This window comes from Hemicordylus capensis, chromosome 3, assembly GCF_027244095.1.
Source record: "Hemicordylus capensis ecotype Gifberg chromosome 3, rHemCap1.1.pri, whole genome shotgun sequence".
Taxonomy (NCBI): Eukaryota; Metazoa; Chordata; class Lepidosauria; order Squamata; family Cordylidae; genus Hemicordylus; species Hemicordylus capensis.
The window spans coordinates 338599941-338607965 of record NC_069659.1 but is presented as its reverse complement, the minus strand read 5'-3'; positions in this window follow the sequence as shown (position 1 = coordinate 338607965).

The window sequence follows — 8025 nt, the reverse complement described above, 5'->3', positions numbered from 1 at the left end:
TCAGGAACTCCACACGATGCCATGTAGTGTGGATTGTCTGGAAGCATGATCCGCACTCCCAGCAACAGTTCAGTGATCATTTGGGTGGAAGGTGAGTTGGACCAGCTTTCCCTGCCTCTCACCTGGTCGTGTGAATGGCCCCACTGTATCAGTGTGGGGATGGGGACATAGTTCAGTGGTTGAGCATCTGCTTTGCATGCAGAAGGTCCCCCGTTCAATCCCTGGCATCTCTGTATAGGGCTGGGAAAGAATCCTGCCTGAAACCCTGGAGAGGCACTGACAGTCATCATTGACGATACTGAACTAGATGAACTGATGGTCTAAGTATAAGGCAGCTTCCTGTGTAACATGAAATGAAGGACGTGATCCTGCCTGCAAGCTTACAATCTAAACGGATGAGAAAGGGAGGGAGCTGAGAATATATTGATTTACAGAACCCCTTTGAGCTAAATGAGCCAATGGCCTGACTTGGTATAAGGCAGCTTCCTGTGTTCCTAGTAGGGTTGCCAACATTTCAATGCCAGAATGAGGGACATAAGTTTCTGGGGGCTGGCTGGCCCGGGAGGTGTGTGCAGTGGTAATCAAGAGCCTGGGTATCATTGACATATATATAATTGAATTATATGCTATTGAATAATGCCAGCATTAATATTTTTATTTTTTTTACATTTTATATCCCACTCTTCCACCAAGGAGCCCAGAGTGGTGTACTACATACTTAGGTTTCTCCTCACAACAACCCTGTGAAGTAGGTTAGGCTGAGAGAGAAGTGACTGGCCAAGAGTCACCCAGCAAGTATCATGCCTGAATGGGGATTTGAACTCAGGTCTCCCCAGTCCTAGTCCGCCACTCTAACCACTACACCACACTGGCTCCATTATTTAAACATATTCAAGTTATACCACTTTTCAACCAAAAACTTGTCACAATAAGAAGCTGCTCACCCCACCACCAAAATGAGGGACAAATGCTGTCCCTATAGGGACCAACATTCCATCCTTGAAACGAGGGACGTCCTGTGTAATGAGGGACAGTTGGCAACCCTAGTCCCTAGCCAAGGCTACTGCATGAGGCTTGTTTTAGCCAATGGGCTGATGGTATAAGGCAGCTTCACTGGGGATGGGAATGAATGGAGCTCCGTGGTAGAGCATCTGCTTTCCATGTAGAAGGTCCTGGGTGCAACCCCCGACATCTCCAGGCAGGGCTGAGTAAAATTCCTGCCTGAAACCTTGGAGAGCTGCTGCCTGTCAGTGTAGACAATACTGTGTTAGATGGACCAAGGGTCTGAATCAGTAGATGTCAGCTTCTTAGGTTCCTATGAACAGACGGATGGTCCAGGGGGTATAAAAAAAGCCAAGAGACAGTGCACATGTTAAGGACTCGCTTGCCAATTTCCCAGACAGCACTGTAGCTGAGCCTCTCACAGCAGAGTGATATGCAGGCATTAGCAGATGATGATGTTCCCTTCCATGCTGTTAAAAGCATCACCTGCTGAGTTCTGTGCATCAAGCTGCTTTTAAAATGCACAAGAGCTGGCCAGGCTGTTTACGTTCTGGTCAGTTGTCAACCCTAGCTATGGCAGAGGGAAATAAAATGTGTCTGACTGGTGTCTGGAAACAGTAACAGCCTGGAAGAGGACCAGTCAACTGAAGCTCAGTCCAGACAAGATGGAGGTACTGTTGATGGGCATTTCTCTGTCCTAAGGTAGGGTTTAAGCTCACCAGGATGGGATTGTACTCCTCTTAAAGGGGGTGGGTGGGGGGAGTCTTTTAGAGACAGGCCCAAATAGCTTCTATGGCATGATGCATTTTTCACCAGCTGAGACTAGCACGCAAGCTTCCAGGGCAGAAAGAGCCTAGTAGTCACAGATATCTGTGCTCTGCAGCAATCCCATCTGTGTTGAACACGTGCAACTCAGCTGCCTTATTCTGAGTTGGACCATTGGCCACTACTAGCCCGGGTCCTCTTCCAGTCCTCCTGACTGGCAGCAACTCCACAGGGTTTCAAACGGGAGTCCTTCCCAGCTCTCCCTGCAGATGCCAGGGATTTCCTTCCATCCGTCCTTCCTCCTTCCTATTTGGCTTGTGACCATAAGAGGGCCACCCCACTCCCGTACATCTGCTCCTGCATAAGTTACTGTTTGGGGCATGTGTCCTACTTTCCGTTCTAGGGTTGGGAATGAAACTTTCTCCTACATCGAGACTGCACAACTTCAACTCTGCAACTGTTTTTGGACTACAACTCCCACCATCCCCAGTCACCATGGCCAGCAATCAGGCATTATGGGAACTGTAGCCCAACATTTGCAGGGGACTGAAATTGTGCAGTCCTGTCCTACATCAATTTACCTGAACAGTAAGACGTTCCTTGGAGGCCTTTCTCCACATCCTTCAGAGGTGAGGCAGGTGTGACTATGGACATGGCGTCTTCAGTGGTGGCATCCCAGCTTTGGAAAACCCTCCCTAGGCAGGCTCACATGGCACCAAATCTTCTTCGGTGCCAGATTAAGACTTTTTAAAAAATACTCAGGAATGTTAGAACTTTTTAACCCTCCTGATTTTTAGTCATAACACTGCTTACTCCTGCTATTCTTCTGTCTTCTTAATTAGTGCATTGTGGCATTTTTAGTTGTTAACATTTAATCTTAGAAAAATATATTGTGTAAGCTGCTTGTTGTATTCTATCCAGTAATCTTTTATGTTTTGTTGTTTAGAGGTTTGTCCCAAGTGGGATCCTGTAGAGAATGTGGAGGGTGTAGTCAGAAGGGGAAAGGGAGGGAAAGGAGAAGGAGAGAACTGAGTTGTTTCTGAATAAACTCTTGGTTAAAGCTACATAAGATTACTTTGTGTTTGTGAAGGAAGCAGCTATAAAACACTGCTCCAGGAGTTGTCTGCACTTAAAAGCAGCCTATGGAAGGAAGGAACGAAGGTAGGTAGGTAGGTAGGTAGGTAGGTAGGTAGGTAGGTAGGTAGGTAGGTAGGTGTATTACATCAGATAAGAGTGGTTAGTCCCGGTGAGCGGTGACTCTTAGGGGCTATATTGGTGGTGGTTCTTTTTTTGTAATTCCCTTTAGCAGATTAGTTCAACTCTTCTTTCTAATTTGGGCTAAAATTACAAGATTGAAATGTTCCACCTCTAATTGTTTGTTTTATCACAAGCAATAGTATTTGGGCATTGCACCCCATGCTGGAATCAAACTGGTGTATTGTCCATTTCTCATTAATTGAATTTGTAACTACATTATTGAAGCATCTCTGAATGTCACAAAGCAGTGGACTGAAAAGGAAGGAAGGAAGGAAGGAAAAGAAACACAACTGATGGTGATAATTGTCCTCTGAGGCTGATGGAGTTTTCTTCTTTTATTCTTTCCTTATGCACACAGTTGTGTATGTGTGTGCGCGCACACATGTGCACATGCACGCACGTGCACACACACAGGGGAGAAAGCCTTAAAATGAACTTGCTGTGATTCAAACAAGGGAAAAGAACATTTCAGGGGGCTTTTGATGGATAAAAAGCAAAGCAGTAATTGTGAGTGGTGGCTTAAATGAGAACAATCGGAGACCTGTGCTTTCAGGCACAGGAAGCTTCACCGCAAATTAAGTCCTGTTTCCTTTATGAACTGCAGCAGAATGACAGCTCTGACAGACATATGGGTTGTTTACAGTCCTAAAGGCTTTTTCGGTTGTAAATGCTCCCAGAATCCACTCAGCTACACTGTGTGACGTAACCACTCAGTTATTACCAACTTCTTCTGTTTAACGTAGCTTGTAATTGGAATACACTGAGTATTGGGGTTATTTTTAAGCTCATATGGGAAGTTTAATACAGGTCACCCTTAGCCCATGCCTGCAGAACCTTTGGTCCACCAAGACAAATGCAATCTGCTAGTCATATCTGGCAGTACCTAACAATGACTTGTTAAACCTCCCATTTGTAAAGGCTCAGGTGGAACTTTGGAGTGTGAAAGAGAGCCGAGAAATAGACTCTCCGTATTATGGAGCTAGTGATGATGCTCCTTCTGCTGTTCATCAGCTGCTGGCCACCATCCCCCCGCCATAAGCCCCATCACAATAGCCCTATTCAGACTTTAGGCTTGTTCACACAGTCGTTTGAATCTAGATTTAATGTGGGTTACCAACATTAGTGTGATTGTGTGAATCCATGCCAAGGTGATGATGACCCAGGATTCTCACTTTGGCATGGGTTCACATAACCAGACTAATGTTGGTAAGCTACATTAAACCTAGAATCAAACAATTGTGTGACTAGGCCTATTATGTTTTACTGGCATTCAGATGTCTGTACATTCATACATATTTTTTGTTTGCGAGTGTCTATACCTGTGTTCATTTTCAATGTGAATCTGGGTACAGTTCCTAGCTGTATTTGTATAAGTCTGCATAAGTCAAAATGCAAAACTTATCTCCAAAAAAGGAGAGTGAGCATCTACCTCCCTCCTTGGGTAAATGAACAAATGTTGGAGAGAAGCCTTGCATTTTGACTTACATAGGCCGCATTTGCATGTAACATGGAACCATGAGACCAATGGACCCACAGTTCTGCTCCCCATCCCCATCCCACTCTCCTTTCCGCATTCGGATGAAATGGAGAAGGTCCTCTCTGCACTCAGTGAGACTGCAGATCAGAGGGGGAACTGGTTGTGTGGGCTTCCTTCTTTCTTAAAGGACAGCCCGCACGGCCGATCATGCACGGAGAGAGGGAGGATCTTCCTCCCTCAACTTCAGTTGGAGCAAATGCAGCCTCCAGTGCTACATTCGCACGTAACACTCCCAGAAGAGAACCCCAGCTTTGAGCAGCAAAACCCATTACAAACCAAGGGTTCAAACTGAAGTCTCTGGAGCGATACCTCAGGAATGGGACCAGAGTTGTATGCATCAGATGTACCTCTGCCCCCTGCAACTCTGGTTCCCCGCTATGTGCGAATGCGGCCATAGACTTTCCCCTGAAGAAGAGGTTGACTAGCCTCGACTAGAAATGTGTTGGGACTTGTCTTGTACAATAAATTACTTCTGCAATGTCCCCTTTTTTGCTTTCCTAACTTCATTGGTGTGGTGCTTCCCCTCCCATTTGTTTCCTGCTGCATAATGAGGTAATATTATTCTGAAGGGAGATTCCAGGGGGAAATCACCAACTTCTGCCAGGAGAAGCAGTACCATCCTCACCAGTAAGGCTTCCTTTTTCACCCCCAAAGAGGCAAGTAAGCAAGAGAGGAAGAAATATCTGCGGCATGATGCAGCTTTCATCAGCTGAGGTTATTATGCTCACTGCAGCCCGGGAAATATCATATAAGCCAAAACGAGAGAGGGTGGACCCAAGAGCTAAAACACATTGATTAGATTGCTCCAACAGAAATGCCTTGTTAATACCTGAACTCTCACTCTTCTTCAAAGGAAACTGTGGATAAAATGATTTTAAAAATGACACCTTTTTGCATTTTTCCTCAGGAGACTCCCAACCTTAGCAAGGTTCATAAGACTGAATAAGAGTCACCACCACTCCTGCTTGAGTTCCAAGATGTCACCTGTGCCCCTTCACCTGTGTGCTAAACAAACAAGTGTTGGTAGGTGTTGGCAAGTGGGGCAGAGCCCTTCCAGCTGATCTAGTCAGGTGGGTAAATTCAGCTGGGAGCAGATGCCCCCCACTAGGGCCCAAGCCATTTGGCTTCTTGGTTCACAGTTTGTGCAGGTTTGAACAAAGAACACAAGAAAAGCCCTGCTGGATCATGCCTAAGGTCTATCTAGTCCAGCACCCTGTTTCACACAGTGGCCCACCAGATGCCTTGAGAAGCCACTCAACCAAAGTGAGTTGAGTTTTGAGTGGATTGTACTGCTCAGCCCCCTCTCCTGCCACTGTTCCCTGGCCTGCAACTGGTATTCGGAGGCATCCTTCTTCTTAACACAGAGTTAGCCTATGGCCATCAGGACTAGACAAGATCTACTAGCTGTGAACTCTCGATATAGGGAGTTTTAAGAACCCTTCCAAAGTGATCTTCTTACATTGTTGTATTGTGATCTTCTTGAATTGCACTGCCAGATGTCTCCATTCATCCCCTCTGCTTTTGCTTTCCTCTCCTCCAGAAATATATGTGCTACACTTCCTGGTAACACTGAAGCTTGTCTCTCCCTTTGTAGGGTCTTGATCTAATTTATTGCATTCAAATGGCATCGAGGAGCAGACAGAGATGATAGAATTTAAGTGGAGGCGGGCGGGGGGAGCACCCCAGCACCACTGCCACATACCTGCCAATGTGTCCCTATTTTCCCATTCAGGTGAATGGGAAACTAGGGACATGCTGGCAGGTATTCTACCACGCTGTAGAGGAGTATGATGAAAAGCTTCTGCATCCAGGAGGGCAGGTTCAAAGGATGCAACGAGAAAGAGAAAAGAAAACACACTCTTCCTCCATTATTTTCGAATTTAAAAATATCTTCTGCATGATCAAGAGCCTCCTGGGTGCCAGCCTCAGAAGCCACCGAAGAAAGGAAACATTCTTGTTATTTGCAGCTGGGGCAGCCATGCACAGCTCTTGCTTTTGCACATGAAGGCAAATGGAAAGCATGCTTCCCTTTTGGAGGTTAACACACCTGCCAGCATTTCACAGATGAGAACAGGGACATGCTTATGACACCCCCTCTTCTCACACCAAGGATCACTTTGCCAGTCCCACTATCTCCACTGTTACATGGCTGAAGGCTTGCCTCGGCCTCCTCTGGGCTGCTGCATTCATTTGCTCTGCAACAGTCTCTCTTCCCCTGGCTCAAAAGCCAAGCTGGTGATTGCCCTTTACTTAAAGATATGCTGTGGGGTGGGGGAGATTTATTATTTATTAGCTTTAGAGGTCAGAGCTGGAGCCTTGTGGGGAAAGGAGACAATGTTTGGGGCTTTTTAGTTTGGAGGGGGCAACTAAGGGAGAACATGACCGAGACTTATAAAAATATGCATGGTGTGGAGAAAGTGGAGAGAGAGAGAGAGAAGTTTTTCTCCCTCTCCCACAACATTAGAACCAAGGGTCATCCCATGCAAGTGACTGGCAGGAGATTTAGGAGGGATCCCACATAGGACGCTGCCATTAATTGAGTCAGGCCATGGGTCCATCTGGCTCAGTATTGTCTACACAGACTGGCAGCATCTTTTCCAAGGTTGCAGGCAGGAGTCTCGCTCAGCCCTAACTTGGAGATGTCAGGGAGGGAACTTGGAACCTTCTGCATGCAGATGCTCCTACTGGAGCAGCCCTATCCCCTAAGGGGGATATCTTACAGTGCTCTCATGTAGTCTCCCATTCAAATGCAACCAGAGGGATAAATAGAAGGACTTCTTCACCCTGGACCTAATTCAGTTATGGAATTTGCTAAAATAGGATGCAGCGAGTATATGGTACACACGTAAAGCGTAGTGTCTGAACAGGGCTATACTAGCAAACAAAAGTGATCTAACCTACAAGGCTGTTCTGTTTGTTTGATTGATTGATTGACTGATTAAGTGCCATCAAGTCAGTGTCGACTCTTAGCAACCGCATAGATAGATTTTCTCCAGGATGATCTGTCTTCAACTTGGCCTTTAAGGTCTCTCAGTGGTGCATTCATTGCTGTCATAATCGAGTCCATCCACCTTGCTGCTGGTTGTCCTCTTCTCTTTCCTTCAACTTTCCCCAGCATTATGGACTTCTCAAGGGAGCTGAGTCTTTGCATAATGTGTCCAAAGTATGATAGTTTGAGTCTGGTCATTTGTGCCTCTAGGGAAGGTTCTGGATTGATTTGTTCTAGGATCCATGTGTTTGTTTTCCTGGCTGTCCATGGTATCCTCAAAAGTTTTCTCCAGCAACAAAGTTCAAAAGCATCAATACTTTTTCTATGTTGCTTCTTCAAAGTCCAGGTTTCGCATCCATAGAGTGTCACGGGTAAAACCATTGTCCGAACAATTCTAATCTTGGTAGGTATAGGTACATCACAGCATTGAAATATCCTTTCCAAGGCCTTCATTGCAACCCTACCAAGTACTAGT